This window comes from Aotus nancymaae, unplaced genomic scaffold (assembly GCF_030222135.1).
Source record: "Aotus nancymaae isolate 86718 unplaced genomic scaffold, 86718_ANA_hifiasm-v0.15.2.pri h1tg000051l, whole genome shotgun sequence".
NCBI classification, from domain to species: domain Eukaryota; kingdom Metazoa; phylum Chordata; class Mammalia; order Primates; family Aotidae; genus Aotus; species Aotus nancymaae.
In genome coordinates, this window is record NW_026988465.1 from 9,499,542 (window position 1) to 9,518,071 (window position 18,530).

An 18,530-nucleotide genomic window follows, 5' to 3' on the forward strand; every position below is an offset into this window, starting at 1 on the left:
TAGGGTCTCACTCTGTCACCCAGGCTGGAGTGCAGTGGTGCAATCACTGCTCACTGCAGCCTCATCCTCCCAGGCTCAAGCAATCTTCCCATCTCAGCCTCCAGAATAGCTGGGATCACAGGCACCACCATCGTTGGCTAAATTTTTTAAATTTTTTGTTAAGGTGGGGTCTCCTTATATGGCTCAGCTAGTCTCAAACTCTGGGCCTCAAGCAATCCTCCAATCTTGGCCTCCCAAAGTGCTTGGAATATAGGCATGAGCCACAGGGCCTGGTCAGTCTTTTCAAATTCTAACATCTTTTAGTTAATTCCATTTTATTCATTGACTTTGTAAAGATGATTCTTCCCACCGTGGATGGAGTAAAATCCCTAAGAAGGGCAGATGGGTGTGGGGGGTGGGAGACGGTGAGGAGACAGACTCTTCCCCAGCCACAACCAAAACGCTTACTTCCCTTGACTATTTCACAGTATAACAAGGACAGCATAAACAACCTGTGATTTTCAAAGGGTGCTATATCTTTGCTTTAAAGACAAATCTAAAAAAAATCTTTTCAATCTCTTGGAAAGAATTAATGAGAGGCAGAAAAGTCTGTTAGAAAGCGCCACAGCGTGGAAACAGTGGAAAGTTTCTGTTTTTGTGTGATTTGAGTTGGTCAATGTTGTGGAGAAACCTGATAATTCTTCTTCCCTGCCTGTATTAGGAGAAATATCCCTGAGCTTCTTTCAAGAGGGCGGGGTCTGCCTCTGAGCTTAAATCAACTACCTTAGGACACTGGGTGATGCTCTCACTGTTTATAGAGACAGTAGGAAACAAATCTTGCAAGGTATTTGAATAGAATTGATGGTTGTGGGTCGAGACCACAGCTATACAAATTGTCCTTTAAAAACTATGACATCAATGTGGTATTTCTGAGTGTTAGAGTGAGATATTTTGTCTTATGACCTTTTGTGGGACAATGTATTTGCTAGCCATGAAAACTCTCACACAGCTTGTCCAAACACACTTTGCCTGTGACATGGCCTGTGACATGCAATCCATCTTCCTTCATCTGAGGTAAATCATTTCTCACAAGTCTATAAGAAATTCCAAATAAGGCCAGGCATGGTGGCTCATGCCTGTAATCCCAGCGGCCAAGGCAAGTAGATCACTTGAGATCAGGAGTTGGAGACCAACCTGGCCAAAAGGGTAAAACCCTCATCCTTACTAAAAATACAAAAATTAGCCAACCGTGGTGGCATGTTCCTGTAGTCCCAGCTACTTGGGAGTCTGAGACAAGAGCATTGCTTGAACCACAAAGGTGGAGGATGCAGCGAGCAGAGATCACGCCACTGCACTTCAGCCAGAGGGACAGAGCAAGATTCTGTCTAAAAAAAAAAAGCTCCAAATGCCAATCATGAATAAAGAGATAAGCTATGCTTAAACTGAAGTTTGGTTGTTTCCATTAGCAGATAGGTTACCAAAGTGAGCATCTCAGAGATCCCATACAAAGCATGGATCAACAAACAGAGCCACTGTTGAATTAAACATTCTGGTACCTGAGCATACAATGTTCTGTTCCACTCGTGATGGCATGAGTTAACATTCGAGTCTATTAATATTCAAATAGGGACTCCCTTAGCAATTTATCCATATCTGCCTTTGGGGATTTATCTATCTCAGTTTGTGTCCCAGTCATATATGGGTTCCTGCTCTAACTCTAACTAGACAATCTCTAATATGGATATGACTGGTTGGAGACAGTAATACCCATGTTGGCTGGATACAGGTCTGAATTACTTTTCTTTACTCAATATTACTCTAGTGAGCAACAGTGTATACTTTTGGTAAATGAATTGTTAATGAGTATAAGCAGATTCTGTCTGAACAATATTTCCTTTCTCTAAACAGAAAGACACATTTATGCAGAGAGACATATGTTGATGACTACATTCTTAGGACTGACAAAGTTTTTGTTCCTATTCCTGGGTAAATGATAACATTTAATTTATTTTGGAGAAAAATTTGTATTATTGGTTTTCAAAACTTTTGAGAAGCAGGAGAGACACAAAGAGTGAGACAGACTGGTTGATTTTTGGAAGCAGTTTGATGTTTCCCTGATATTGGCCTTAACTTCCAATTGGTGTTTAAGCTTATTTTCTTTTAAAAGAGAAGTTGGCCAGGCACAATGGCTCATGCCTGTAATCCCAGCACTTTGGGAGGCCGAGGTGGGCAGATCACCTGAGGTTGGGAGTTTGAAACCAACCTGACCAACATGGAGAAACCCCATCTTTACTAAAAATACAAAATTAGCTGGGCATGGCAGTGCAGGACTGTAATCCCAGCTACACAGGAGGCTGAGGCAGAAGAATTGCTTGAACCTGGTAGGCGGAGGGTGCGGTGAGCTGAGATTGTGCCATTGCACTCCAGCCTGGGCAACAAGAGCAAAACTCCCTTTCAAAAAAAAAAAAAGGAGAGAGAGAGAGAAGTCAGTTATTGCCTCCCTTAAAAAAGAAAAACAAAACTCCTAAGAAACCTATCAAAATATAGAAATACTATATATAATTAATTATGAGTTAATAGTTAATTATAATTAACATTGTAAATCTTAGATGTATTCAGTGATCCTCAGAAAACTTAAGCTTAAATTTTACTTCTTTATTGGATTACTCTCTATTCTACCAGGCTTAGTCTAATTGTCACAAAAAAAGTAATATAAACTATAATTGATTAAACATTATGGACAGAACTAAAACCAATAATAATTTTTTTTTAACCCTGCAGCTCCCAAAGAAAAATGCCTTCAAAATGCCGCAAGCACAATGCATTTAAATCACCTGACTTCCAGGTCTATTGAATCCAACAGATGGATAGGACTTTTTGCCCTATCCAGACAGACAACAAGTTTAAAAACATTTTTTAAAAGCCCGAGCACCTTTTTGATCTAACTTTAAAAAGCATTGTCAATGTCAAGAACAGGGTGACTGTGGGTTGTTTATTATGCTAGGAAGAGTCTTCTATGTTGTATTGTTTGTGTAGTATGAAGCGACATTGTATGCCTGCTGTCCCTCTGGGACCCTCTTGAAAAGGAGGTATTTTATGTCCCTGCCCGTGCCAGTAAATGAATTGCCCCCTAAAGTAAATACAATATATAAAGCCAAGTCTGGCTCCAAAGTCATGCTATGTGCCCCCCTCTGGCTATGGAGGAAGTTACTCATGCTTATCAGAAGGTCAAATTTGGTCTAGCATTATTAGGTTGCAGGCAATATGGTAATGGGACCCAGAGAAGTGGTTTTTTAAAAAAAAAAAAAAAAAAAAACGAGAGTTTTGCTCTTGTTGCCCAGGCTGGAGTGCAATGGCACTATCTCAGCTCACTGCAACCTCTGTCTCCCAGGTTCAAGCTATTCTCCTGCCTTAACCCCCAGAGTAGCTGGGATTACAGGCATGCACCACCACGCCTGTCTAATTTTGTATATTTAGTAGAGACAGGGTTTCTCCATGTTGGTCAGGCAGGTCTCCAACTCCTGACCTCAGGTGATCCACCTGCCTCGGCCTCCCAAAGTGCTGGGATTACAGGCGTGAACCACCACGCCCGGCCGAGAAATGGTTTCAACCAACGGAGTGTGCCTCTGAATTGGCTGGCTGCCAGGGAAGTGTATCTTACCCTACACTTGAGCTCAGGGAACTTATATAAATGTAAAGAGAAGTCAGATCCTTTGAGAATTGGCATCATATCACTAGTTCATGCAGGGGAAGTGGCTAAATGCATCAATGTGAAAATACATTTTCACTTCTATGGAAATGGAAAAAAATACTTTTTCACTTCTATGGAAGTTGGAAAAACTAGAATTTATTTCATTGCTCTAAATCAACCAGGAATTATTAAGCTCCCATGAGGAAACCAAAGATGCAGGAAGTTAGCCACTTGACATGACTGCAGCCACATTACAAGCTAGACAAAGAGACAGGACAGCAGAGAAGGAGTCAGGTTGAAATTATATGGCTTCATAGCTGAACCACGCCATTTAGTTCCTCTTTCTGATGCCAGCTTCTGCTCATGGGCCATCAGCTCTATCCAGTTCTTTTCTATTTCTCCAGGTTCTTCAGAATATTCGTGTCTGATGACAGTTGTTAGTGCAATTGCACTGTTAGAGTTAAATAACTTTGAAGCCATGAACATTTGGATTAAAATGCAGACTCTGCTGCTTGTGGGCTGTGTGGCTTCACATGGCCTTTCTGAGCCCTGCTTGCTTTATGAAAACATCATGCAATCTATATTAAAAAGTTAGATGGGCCTGGCGCAGTGGCTCACACATGTAATCCCAACACTTTGCGGGGCTGAGGCGGGTGGATCACGAGGTCAGGAGTTTAAGACCATCCTGGCCAACATGGTGAAATCCCATCTCTATAAAAATACAAAAATTAGCCAGGTTTGGTGGCGCACTCCTATAGTCCCAGCTACTTGGGAGGTTGAGGCAGCAGAATCGCTTGAACCTGGGAGGCGGAGGTTGCATTGAGCCTAGATCACACCACTGCACTCCAGCCTGGTGACAGAACGAGCAAGACAATGTCTCAAAAAAAAAAAAAAAAAAAACTTAGGTGACACCTGAATTACAGAGTAGTAGTTTCATGGAAAGTGAAGATTTGAAAGCAGATCATCATTCTAAGATATGTCATGAGAAAAACGACTCATCAAAAATACTTTTGCTAATTGTTTTAAGAGAAAGGATTAAACTGAGGTGTATTTTGTTAATTACTATCCCAAAACTTTTAGTGCTTGCCATGTGTAATGTGTTAGCATAATAGAAGACATAATTTTTCCCAAAAGTGTCAAACTGGTCCTTGATACTCATGTGAAAATATTGGTCAGATGTTCCTGATTTTAATTTAAAATTCAGGAAATATGCCAAGCACTGTGGCTAACAGCTATAAACCCAGCACTTTGGGAGGCAAGGCAGGAAGGCCACTTAAGCTTGGAAGATTGAGGTTGAAGTGATCCATGCTTGCACCACTGCACTCCAGTCCGAGATAGAGAGACCACATCTCAAAAAATTAAACACAAGTCCATATGAAAACATAAACAATAGCGTCTTTTTTCTTTTTCTTTTCTTTTATTATTATTATTATTTTTAAAGACGGTGTTTCACCATGTTGGCCAGGATGGTCCTGATCTTCTGACTTCGTGAACCGCCCACCTCGGCCTCCCAAAGTGCTGGGATTACAGGCATGAGCCACCACACCTGGCCTAAAAACATAAACAATAGTCTCATACACTCTTCTTTCTCTCCCAAGGATATCTTTCTCAGCTTAAAACACTTTTGTTGACACTTTGCCCAATATCCACCACATTTTACATCTGCTAATTTTAACTTATATCATCAGTTCAACCAACATTTCAATGATATACAAGGTGAAAGAATCAGGATTAATTCAGTCATTTCAAACTTCATATACTGAGGCATTTGCAGCAAATTTAGTAAATATCTTTGGATTTTCCAGAAACTTAAAGCAGTCTATTTGTATGTGTCTCACTCTTTTTCTTTTCTTTTTTTTTGAGTTGGGGTATCACTCTGTTGCCCAGGCTGGAGTGCAGTGGTGCAATCATAGTTCACAGCAGCCTCCACCTCCTGAAATTAGGTGATCCTCCCACCTCAGCCTCCTGAGTAGCTGGGACCACATGTTTCACTGTGTCATCTCAAAGCTAAGTAAGAACCTGTCAAGCCCCAAATAAAGTTGGAATAGGACGAGTAGTGTCAAACTTCTGAAGAGTAAGTTCAAACTGAATATTCCAATAAATAACTGGTGTTTTCTCTTCCTCTTGCTGATTGGAGAAACTGAAGGACAGAGCAATTAAAATTTCCCAACCCCGTTCAGTGGAAAAGGAAACATACTGTGGAAAGAATTGCTAGCAACTGTAGTCAGTGTCCATCTCTATGGATTTGGTGTGGAAATTTACATTACAACAAATGAAAACAACTCGCAGTACCCTCAATACATTGGGCATCAATTCTGCTTCCTTTGGTGATTTAAAAACAAATCTGGATCTGGATATGTGTGCTTTAGAAACTGCAATTTGTCAACTTGGTTGTTGCTATATGGCATTTGCAGAGCTTGACTTGAGCTTGTGTTAAAAAAAAAAAAAAGCTTCTTAAAACTGTATGCCTTTATCAGAAGTCGCCCCTTGGCTATTTACAAGTGCCATGGTTACAGACCTGCTAGACTGATGATATTCACATGCAGGAAACAATGCAAGGAAAACAGGATTTGCACGGCTCCGACTGCACTGGCCCAAGAATTCCAGGAAGTGATTGTACTTTATGAAACCGTCTGTGCGCCGTTAGATTGTCTATAGCTTTTAAGGTCAAGTCCTATCACAGCGAGTTTGCAATGCCCTTTGTAACAAGGCAGAGTGTTTATGAAGCTGAGTACATGCTGTATTGTTTATCAGGCAGGCAGTTGAAAGGTGCGATATTCCAATCTTGTGGTTCAGGATGGCACTGGGAATTGATCACAGGCTCTTCTGACACAGGCTTGGGATTAGTTCAAAGAGTCCCTGGCAACGGTGACCACACGACAATCCAGCACATGGAGAAAGTCACGAAGCCCACAGTCCCTGACAGGAGAGATGGGTTAGTGTGGAAAATCAATGTGGGGAGCACTGTGAGTTTATGTTTTAAGATCCCGGTGCTTCCTGCTGTGGCTGAGCAGTCTCCTTGGAGAGTGAAAGGTGCTAGTGTACAGTAACTGCTGATTCTGAGAGTACAGAGAGTGAGACAACAATGGAATTTATTTCTTCGTAAGAGAGCTGGGAGGCAGCCAGGCATTCCAGGGCCTTGCTCTCGAATTCTTTGATTTCTTTACAGGGCATAATGACTAGAGACTCCTGGTGCCTCTGGGCTCGGGGATACTGGAGCCGGACCACGGACGCCCAAACTGCTCACGTTACTCCACAGCCCTGCCTAATCTCTTTGGAGGCGCCAGACTAGACGTGACTGGCCAGACCCCTGCTTGCTGCCTCTCCATGAATGATGTTGGTCTCTGAAGCTAGGTTAAACAAGCAATAGTCCATAGCTATTGTTAAGGACGCTGTCGTGACGGAATCAGCTGGGCATGCCTCCTTTCCACTAGGAGTGATGGCTGCTAGCCAGGCATCTGTGAACTTTCTGGAGACACTTAGGTGTTGTGGACCAAAGTCATGGCACCTGAGAGGCAAGCATGACAGCCCCTGTGTTTTCAGATGCATGGACTGAATGAACCTCAGTGTGTGATTGCTGATGTCAAGTCAATCAATATAGATTTAATGAAGTCTGTTAGTTTATAAGTCAAGTGACTTGCCATTAGGGACTGTTTCCTCAAGGGTGACAAAATGACAACAATGAAATACTTTTTATCCAGTTGCCACATTGTGTGCTCCATACTGGCTTTTGAAGGTCTGGTTTTGCAATGTAGGGTTGTATTTTATTGACTGAATTTCATTCTATTTCCAAATTCAGACACATCTTGAGGTTTATCATTTAATAGTTACTCTGTGGACTAACGTCACATAGTTATCATCAAGCCTTATAATAAAACTGTTATATTTTTCTAGTAGACTCATAGAGGACTATTGTTGGATGTCTTATGGGCCTAACTACCTCATAAATGGTTGCTAAATACTGGCCAAAACAGTTAACTAAATGAAAATTAAAAGTGCCACTCATCAGGTAAAAAGAGTCCTGAAACCCCTGTTCTAGTCTTGACTCTACCATTAACTCCTAGGAAAGTTTACCTTTACCAGTGACAGACATTGGGATAATCATTCCCTGGACCTTTGTTTCTCCTCTGCAAAAGGAGGTGCTTTAAATATGTAATTGATTTCTAGGGGCTTTTCCATCTATAAAGATTGAATCTCTAACACTTGGCCTCTAAATCAGAATGCTCAGAGGTGTTTGAACCAGAGCAACTCCATCTTGAATAGGTGCTGGGTAAAAAAAGGCTGAGACTTGCTGGGCTGCATTTCCAGTAAGTTAGCATTCTAAGTCATAGGATGAGAGAGGAGGTCAGCATAAGATACAGGTCATAAAGACATTGCTGAGAAAACAGATGGCAGTAAAAAAGCCGGCCAAAACCCATCCAATCAAGGTGCCAAGAGTGAGCTCTGGTTGTCCGCACTGCTACACTCCCACCAGCACCATGATAGTTTACAAATGCCATGGCAACATCAGGAAGTTACCCTATCTGGTCTAAAAAGGGGAGGCATGAATAATCCACCCCTTGTTTAGCATATCATCAAGATAGAACTATAAAAGACAACCAGTAGCTCTCAGAGCTGCTCTGCTTATGGACTAGCCATTCTTTCATTCCTTTACTTTCTTCATAAACTTGTTTTCATTTTAATCTATGGACTTGCCTTAAATTCTTTCTTGGAGATCCAAGAACCCTCCTTTGGATCTGGATCAGGACCCCTTTCCAGCAACATTTAGAGAGGGAAAGTGAAGGCTTCTTAGAGAAAGTAGGAAAGTAGAAAAACAAATGAGAAAAAAAAAAAAAGCAAGGTATAAAAATTTGAGGAGAAATGCTGCCATAGGGAGAAAAATAATAATTATTTACTTTGTAAGTATTATTTAATAATTTTTCATATTTATTAAATCCTTAGAAAAATTCTAGGAATTTGATATTATGACTTTTAGTGAATAAATAAGGAAACTGAAGTTTGTAAAGTCCCTTAAATAACTTGCCAAAGATACATGTTGATTAAGGGGTTGAGTCTAAAAACAAACCAAGATCTTGGGATCAAAAACTAGACCCCCTAAAAGGATCCACCTGCAAGGGAGGGAGTGTCTAATTGGAAAGAGGATGAACTGAAAGCACGTTCAGCCTCGGTTTTTCTAGCTATATATATGATGCTCAGTCTTCTCTATGTTTTAGGTAGCATAAATACAAAAGGCCATGGGCCCTGCATAAGAACATTTTCTGATTTTAAATGTACTAATTTTATTTTTTATCCTTTTAAGGCACGTATACATGAAAGGGAAAGGAAATTGTGGAGTTATTTATTTGAGGTATATCTAAGTTTTTTTTTAAAGTACATTAGAAATTATGAAAACTGTATTCTGTGCCCTAGTGCTCTCAACACATCATCAAATTATGTAAATAAATACCTGGGCAAATTGCTTTATTTATTCAGTGTTTATGCAGTTAGAGTTTTAAAAAATGCTATTTTTAGGCTTGGCATGGTGGTGCATGCCTGCGGTCCCAGCTACTCAGGTGGCTATGACGGGAGGATCGCTTGAGCCCACAGGTTCATGACCAGCCTGGGCAACATAGCAAGACCCCATCTGTCTCGCTTTTTTAAAAAAGCTATATTTAAAAATTATAGGAGGCAACAAAAGCAGTTATCAGAGAGAAAAAAATATTGTTTATAATTCTTACATTAGAAAAGAGTAAAGGTTTAAAATCGAGTGAACTAAATACCCAATCTAAAAAATCTGAAAGAGAACAGCACAATAAACCCAAAGAAAAAAAGATAATAGAAATAAGTACAAAAACAAATTAAACCAAAAGTAAAATTTCAAAAAGCTAAAAGTTGTTCCTTAAAGAGATAAATGTCTGGTGATATTCCCCAAAAAGGAAAGAATATGAAAACAAATAGCATTAGGCATAAAAGAGAGAAGATACTTATTCTTTCCAGAGATATCAAAAAGGAAAAAAAGGATATTATGAACAACTTTAGAACAGATGAAATATATGTATTTGTAGAAAATATTACACAAAAATAACTTACGAAGAAATAGAAATCCCCTATATAGTAAAATCTAATTCAATCTGTAGTTAAAAGTCTTGTTACACAGGAAATATTGTGCCAGAAGAGTTTACTCATGCTACCACACATTTCTTACATAAATTCAAGAACAGAAAAAAGGAACACTTCCCAGCATATTTTATGAGAGTTGCATAACCTTGATATAAACACTAGCCAAGGACAGAACAAAACAGGAAAACTACAGATCAGAATTATTGTAATTCATTACTTTGACAAGTTAAAAGAGATGAAACCATATAATTACATCCATATTGCAAAAAAAGATGTTCAATAAAATCAACAAACATTCATGATAAAACTTTCATAAAAGTAGAAAGAGAATGAGGAAAAAGACTTAGAAAGGAAATGTCTTTAACTTTATAAAGAAGACCTACAAAACTCTAGGGCAAATATGACATATAATAGTAAAAGTTTCAAGTATTCTTTTTAAGATCATGAACAAGACAAGGATGACCACTCTTACAACTTCTTTTGCACACTGCAATAGAAGTCTTAACTATCAAGACAAAACAAGAAAAAGGCAAGGAAATGAACTTCTTCTTCTTCTTTCTTCTTCTTCTTCTTTCTTCTTCTTCCTCTTCTTCTCCTTATTCTTATTCTTATTCTTATTTGAGACAAGATCTCACTCTGTGGCCCAGGCTGGAGTGGAGTGGTGTCGTCATAGCTCACTACAGCCTTGCTCCTGGGCTCAAGCGATTCTCCTACCTCAGCCTCCCAAGTAGCTGGGACCACAGGCATACACCACCACACATGGCTACTGTTTCTTCATTTTTGTAAGGAAGGGGATCTTCCTATGTTACCCGGGCTGGTCTCTAACTCCTGGACTCAAGCAATTCTTCCACTTCAGCCTCCCAGAGTGCTGGGGTTACATGCATGAGCCACCACACCCAACTCGACCTCTGATTATTAACAGGTGATACTGTCTAAACAGAGAAATATCAGCAAATAAATTATTTAAATTAAGAAGATTGACAAATTCATGAATAAACAAAAGCAATTTATATATATCAAAAAATTCAGATACAAAATGTAATTTAAAATATCTTTTACAAAAGTAATAAATTATATAAAGTACATAAACACATAGGAATAAATCCAAGAAAAACATGCAAGACATCTATAGAGAAGGAGAGAGCTTTTGAAGTTCAGTAAAGAACTCAATTATGGAAAAATATGCCATGTTCTTGGATAAAACGATTCATATCATAAAGCTGTCAATTCTCTTCTAATGGACATAAATGTAAATGTAATTATGATAAAAACTCAACAGTTTTTTTTTCATAGAACATGGCAAGTTGATTTTGAAATGTCTATGAAAGGGTAAAGGGTAAAGGATGGCCAACATGTTCCTAAGAAAGAAAATACAAGGAGTTTGTCCTATTACATATTGAAACATTGCAAAACTGTAGTCATTAGCTTCTTAACAATGTGATGTCCATTAGAAAAGAATTGACAATTTTATGATACGAATAGTTTTATCCAAGAACATGGCATATTTTTCCATAATTGAGTTATTTACTGAATTTCAAAAGCTCTCTCCTTCTCTATAGGTGCCTTGCATGTTTTCTCTTAGGTTTATTCCTGTGTGTTTATATATTTTATACAATTTATTACTTTGTAAAAGATATTTTAAATTACATTTTCTATCTGAATTTACATTAATAAACATTAGTAAATATTAATAAACGAATAGACCAAAGCAACAGAATGGGACATTTAGAAACAAATTCACAGATGTATGAAAATTTGATTTATGGCAGAGGTAGTATTTGAGATTAATGAGAAAATAAACTATTCAACAAATACACAATACACAAACACCAAATGTATAAAAGCCAAAACCATATACTCCTCAAAAAACAATGTAGGATGTGTCTATAAACAAAATTTAAAATGCACAACTCTATAGAAGAAAACTGAAGAATTCAATGACTTTAGAAACTCTTCTTTGTTAAAAGGGTGAAATAATTATGGAGCAGCAAATATAAACAAATTGCATATATAAAAGTAAATAAAATTTAGTTAATATTTTTGCCTATCCCTATGCCTAATTTGATTATTTAAATAGCTCCGACCAATTATTAAGAAAAAGAGAAACAACCCTATAGAAAAATGGGCAAAAGACCCAAAAAAGGAGTTCTAAAGAAAAGGAAACAAATATGGCCCATAAACACATGGAAAGAAACTCAGCTTCGTTATTCATCAGAGAAGTACAAATACAAATCACAATGAGGTTTTATGATATTGTAATTCACACCCACCAGATTGGGAATAAAACCAGACAATAGCACATGTGAAGAGGATGTTGAGCAATGAAAATACTCATCTACATCTGGTGAGAATTTAAATATGCACTACAACTGGCCAAGTGCAGTGGCTCAGGCCTACAATCCTAGCACTTTGGGAGGCCGAGCCCACTGGAGCATTTGAGGCCAAGAGTTCGAGACCAGCCTGGTCAACGTGGTGAAAACCCATCTCTACTAAAAATACAAACAATTAGTTGGGCATGGTGGTACGCACTTATAATCCCAACTACCCAAGAGGATGAGGCAGGAGAATCACTTGAACCTGGGAGGTGGAGGTTACAGTGAGCCGAGATCACGTCACTGCATCCACCCTAAGTGACACAGCTGGATGCTGTCTCAAAAAATAAAAGTACTACAACTTTGGAAAACATTTTGGCATTACCTAGAAACTTAATTGTTATACCTTCTGTCTCAGCAATTTCACTTTTAGGTTTATACTCTAAGAATCTCATATATATGCACCAGAAGAAAAATACCTGAAAATTCATAACCGGGCCATCTGCAGTAGTCCCAACGCAGAAAAACATCAAATGTTTATTCAAAGCAGAGTGGACAAATTCAGATGTCTGTCAAAAGCAGAATAAGAGTTCATACAGAGCAATATAATGAACTGTAGAGATGGCGTGGTAGAGGTTGGGAGAGGAATGAGGGATAAAAGACAATCAATATATTGGGTACAGTGTCCAGTGCTTGGGTGATGGGTGCACTAAAATCTCAGGATTCACCACTAAATAACTCATCCATGTAACCAAAAACCACCTATACCCCAATAACTATTGAAATTAAAAAAAAACAAAAACAGGTTGGGTGGGGTGGCTCATGCCTGTAGTCCCAACACTCTGGGAAGCTGAGGAAGGCAGATCCCTAGAGCCCAGGAGTTTGAGACCAGCCTGGGCAACATGGCAAAAACCCATATCTACAAAAAATACAAAAATTAGCCAGATGTGGTAACATGCACCTGTAATTCCAGCTACTGGGGAGGCCTAGGTGGGAGGATGGCTTGAGCCCACGAAGTCAAGGCTGCAGTGAGCCGTGAGAGCACTGCTGCCCTCTAGCCTAGTGACAAGCGAGACCCTGTCTCAAAGACAAAAAATGAGAATAAATGAATTCATGTGAAGGAATTTATTTTTAACTGTGAAAATTCAGTGAGCTACAGCCACAGGCATCAACAGGACAACTTCCCAAAACATAATTTTGAGCAAGAGGAGCAAGTCCCAGGAAAATATAAATACAAAATTTCAATTTATATAAATTCCCCCCAAAGAAAAAATTAAACTATATTTTGTTTCAGGTTATATATATGTGTGTCAAAACCATAAAGAAAAGCAGGGATTGATGAATGCAAAATTCAGGACAGCGGTTACCTCTGCTGAGAGGCAGGAGAAGCAGTCTTTGAGGTTTACTGGGAAGATTTAAGCTGCGGCATATATTCCATTTCTAAAGCTGGGTGCTGGGCATATTCATTCCATCACTATTCTTTAGAGTACATATGTATTTTAGATTCTTCTGTGTGTGTGAGATATACTCCACAACAAAAATAAATAAATCTATACTTACCATGGCCTGCTCATGTCCAGAAATCCCTCAAAATACCCTCATCCGTTGCCACTGGACCATTTGGGTGGAAAATGTTTAGAAATCTCTGTCTTAAGCTTCATCAATGTGAAGGATCCGTTTTAAGATTTGAATGAACAAGATGACAGAAAATGAGAGATCACACTGGCTGCCCAGGTGGGAGCTGAGCCTCAGAGGATAGGAATTTAGTGAGCGCCACTGTCAACATGCTTCACATAGTTGGCAGTTTTGCCTAACATGGTCTCTGCCTGCAGAATTGCCACAAGTTGGAAATCCCACATCAGTCACCACTTCCTCGGGGACATTAGTTGTTCATGTAAATTCCGAACAATGGAAGGCTGGTTTTTAATCCATTCGGAAATGGAACACAAAGACAGAGTCCTAAAAGTGGAGTGTGAGTGCTGAGGTTTTTCCCTAAGCCTATTCTCTTCCACATGTGCTGATGTTCTCCTTGGTTAAGTATTTGGAAAGCACATCAGGTTTTAGCAATTTGTTTTTCCCTATAAAGAACAATTTGCTCTTAGAAAAATGACAGTGTTCTTCCCTTATTACATGAAAGCACCCTCTGAACCCCTAAAAAGCAGAGATCTTTTGTAGGGATACACACAAGAATGAAAAACTGAAAATCAGAGCTGATAATAAATGGACAGAAAATTAAAGAGAGCTGTCACCTCTGGCAAGGGGAAGGAGGAGGACATGATCATGGAGACTGACCATAAGAGGAAGGTGATTCTGAAATACTGGCAATATTCTAGGTCATGAGGGTTTATTCTTTAAATGGCACATGACAGTTTTATCGTCTCCTTTGTATGTATTATTTATTTCACAATACATTTTTCTTTGTTTTATTTTACCTGAAGTTCTATCTAGTTGTCAAAAAAAAAAAAAAAAAAAGAAAGCAGAAGTAAACAAAGGGTTTCCAAAGAACCAGGATCAGAACCAAGTAGACCAGTAGGAGAGAGATTTTTTCTTTTTATAATTTTTAATTGCTATTTTTTGTGGTTACATAGTAGCTGTCTATATTTATAGGTTCCATGAGATGTTTTAATACAGGCATCCAATGTGACATAAGCACATCGTGGAGAATGGGGTATTGTCTCCTCAAGCATTTATCTGGAGAGAGAATTTTCATATACACCTGTACTCTTTTCAGGTTTCAGCCTTTTCAATACTTAACTGTCACAAGAGATGTTTTGTATGTTTTCCCTTGACCTTGAGAAAGAAAAGCATTTGCTGGGATGCTGCATATTGAGGAGCGGGAGGGGAATCCTAGAGGAGAAGCCACTGAGTTTGCAACCCAGCTGACACACAAGAAGCAACTTGAGAAGGACTCCAAAAGCAGCAGGTCAGTAAGTGGAAACCAGCATTAAATCAGCTGAATGGGTACCTGGAAGTGGGGTAAATCTAAGTACCAGTTTGCCTGCAATCGCCCCCCACTATGTATTCCTGTCCCAGAGTAGTTATTAACACACTCCTGTTAGTGGCAGCAAATTGGTTCGGGTCTGCAGCAACCTCAATTCTTGCCTCTTCAGAAGAAAGCATTCGACTGAGGGGCATCAAGCAGAGTGAGAGACCAAGGCAAGTTTGAGAGCAGGAGTGAAAGTTTCTTAAACAGCTTCAGAACAGGAACAAAAGGAAGCAAAGTACACTTGGAAGAGGGCCAAGTGGGCAACTTGAGAGATGAAGTGCACTGTTTGACTTTTGACTTGGGGTTTTATACGTTGGCACGTTTCCCAGGGGTTGTGCCTGTCCTCCCCGATTCTTTCCTTAGGGCGGGCTGTCTGCATGTGCAGTGGCCTGCCAGTTCTTGGGAGGGGCCCCATGTGCAGGGTGTTCACTGGAGTTGTGCTCATGCTCATTTGAAGCATTCTTCCCTTATCAGTCCAGTGTTTCTGTAAGGTCATATCCAGTTAAACTCTACCATTGCTTCCTAGTTTGCAGGTGCAAACCCACTCGCCTGAGATCTTACTGGGCAGCTGCTGATCACCAGTTTCAGGTCTTTCCATTGGGAGACTGCCTTTCCCTGGCGTGGGTTGCAATCAATTATTGCTTTAGCGAGACAATTAACAACTACCTGACCATTATCTGATGGTCGTCTTACTTTCCCATGCAGGGGAATGGGGGAACCTCTCTTGCTCTGCTCATGTCTGCCTGACTACCTACTGTGACACTTCCTTTCACTTTCAAAAGTGTCTCAGTCTGACAATAAATGATGTAGTCAACCTCTACATGAAGGAAGAAATGTAATGTGCTATGGGAGGAGAATGGCTTATCCAGAAAGACCTCTTGAAAAGGGACAGGCTAGGGCAGATGTTGTGGTTCTGCAAAGTGGTCCCATGAGGCAGTTGCTCCAACACGTGGTCTCAGCTCAGAAGTCATTGTTTTTGCAAACCTTGTCCTTAAAGGAGGAACAAGGTACAGAACTTTTGTTTCTCTTTTCCTTTCTTTTGAAATACCAATTTGCATGTAACCATATGGTAAATAACAGCCTATAGGAAAAAAGGGGAAAGATGGAGACTTAAACAGAGGAAGGAGTAAACAGAAAAAGTAACAGGTCACACAGAAACCAGGAAACTACAAGTTATAATGGTGGTGGTTCCCTTTTCTCCCTGTGTCTGCTCTTTCGAAACAGTGGCTAAATTGGGATGAGTAAGATCTAATTGGGATTCCCCCAGATGCAACTCTGTGAATTTGTTGATGGGACCAGATAAGAACCTCATGGAGGAAGGACATTCAAATGAGCAGATTTCAGTATCCTTCAGGCAAACCCAGCCTTGAATATTTCTCGGCCTTCAGAAATCCCAGGAAAAACATAAATGATGGAGATAAACAATGTAATTTGACTCAAGAGAGTAGGTAGAAAATCAGACACCCCTAGGAGAAAAAAACAACCTGCTAATTGTGAATTTATTCATGGTGGTCAAGATAAATAACAGCAATCAAATCATGGTTTAGTTACATGGAAGAAAACTTTATTTACTGCTCCCAGGCATGCTAACCTCTGCACACCAATTTCCTGGGTGCAGGAGGATCACCTAGAATGATTTTAAAAGTTCCCTCATATCCAAGAGAGATATTTGTCGGCAAAAAGACTCACACAACAAGTTTAAACTGATGAATGCCAACTCTGATGACTCAGTAAATATTATCAATGATACCTTAATTTTTCCTGGTTTTAAGGATGACTTTCTTCCATATAGGCACTTCAGTTCTCCCTTTTAGTTGCTTTATACAAGAGTAATCAATTCATATGTTAGACTTTCACAGGACATTTCATGGCAAAAGGAATATTGACCCAGTGTTGACACTAATAATATACATAAAGGAGAACAGCAAGGAAACCTGCAAAAATCTCTCCATATCAACACAGACTCCAGTAAAAGTTATAGTAAAGTGGAACATTTACAGATAGGTGAAAGGTATTGACAGAGTTTAGCATGGAGCAGGGAAGAGAGACATACATACAATTTGTGTTTTAGAGCATAGCTGTCCCTCATATACATGCATGTTAATTTTTATTAAGGCAGTGTACCAAGTGTTTACTTTTTCCCACTCCTCCAAATAATGAGCAAAGCCATCTCTTTCCAAGAATGGAAAAGGTGGTGATGATGGCTTCCTCCTTGAGAAACTAGCTGAGCCTAATATCAGGGAAACCACCCAGAGGGAAGGCTTCCACATATCAGGATGGACTCTTTCTCTTGAATATTTGAGCTCATTTGCTTCTCTAGACAAATCATAATGTGTCTCTTTTTTAAAACAAATACACTTGGGAGGAGTCTTATTTTAAGTGTTGTTGACTTTTGGATTAATTGTTGAAGTGGTGTTTGAGACAAATTAGAATATAGTCAGCTGAGAGCAAAGATGACTCTTTCAAGAGGGGAAGGCAACTATTGTTGGGCATGGGAGTTAGAGCTGAAGAGAGATGGCAGAGACATCAGGAGACAGAAAATGATGGAAGAGAAGGAAAGTGGAAAGAAGATGAAGATAAATTTTACTGATTTAAAACTTTCATCTAAATTAACTCTGGCCATTCTTCTGGGAATTAGCTCATGCTCTTCCATGCAATGCATGTTCCTGCGGCAGACATTTATTGACCACCTGCAATGTTCCAGGCACTTGACAGAAACATAGTGATTCAAAAGTGAGTAAGTTACAGGGATGGCTTCTATCGCAGATAGCATGCTAGAGGAAATGGCACCTAACTCTAGCTGAGGAGGGTTAAATAAGCATTCACAAAGGAGGCAGTAGCAAGGAGCAGGACAGGGCCATTTGTGATTCCCAACTCAAATGGACACTCAAACATCGCTTGCAGTTTTTTCAACTCTTCCTCAGAGTCACTAACTCTATACTTTGTATTTTTGAGCCTTCAGTACTGCCCTATATCTATTTACTGTCAGGATATGAGCTAATTTTCCATTTCTCAAAAAAAGAGGGACCACTGTTCATGAAAATCTTCCATTTCTTTTTGTCATCACCTATCTGTCCATATCTCCCCTCACCCCATCACCTGGTCTCATAGGAAAACGTATTCCCTCTTCCTCCTTGACAAAACCAAGCCTTTCTTCAAGTTACTGAGACCTAGACCTTTCGTGTCTCCCCTGGAAACTATGAAATCATCATCTCCATTATCTTTGCATCTTTATTATCTTCCTCAGGTTCAGCATGAACAAAAGCTCAGCTCCTCTCCATTTCAAAAAGCAAACACATATGTGCACACATGCACACACAGAGAGAACCTCTTATTAAAATAATTCCAATATGTTTTTCCCCTACCAGTACTTATATTGTTTTATTAATTTCCTCATTGAAAAATCAATGAACTCATCTTAATTCTCATTCCAATGGACCTTTCTGCACGATTAGATATTGCT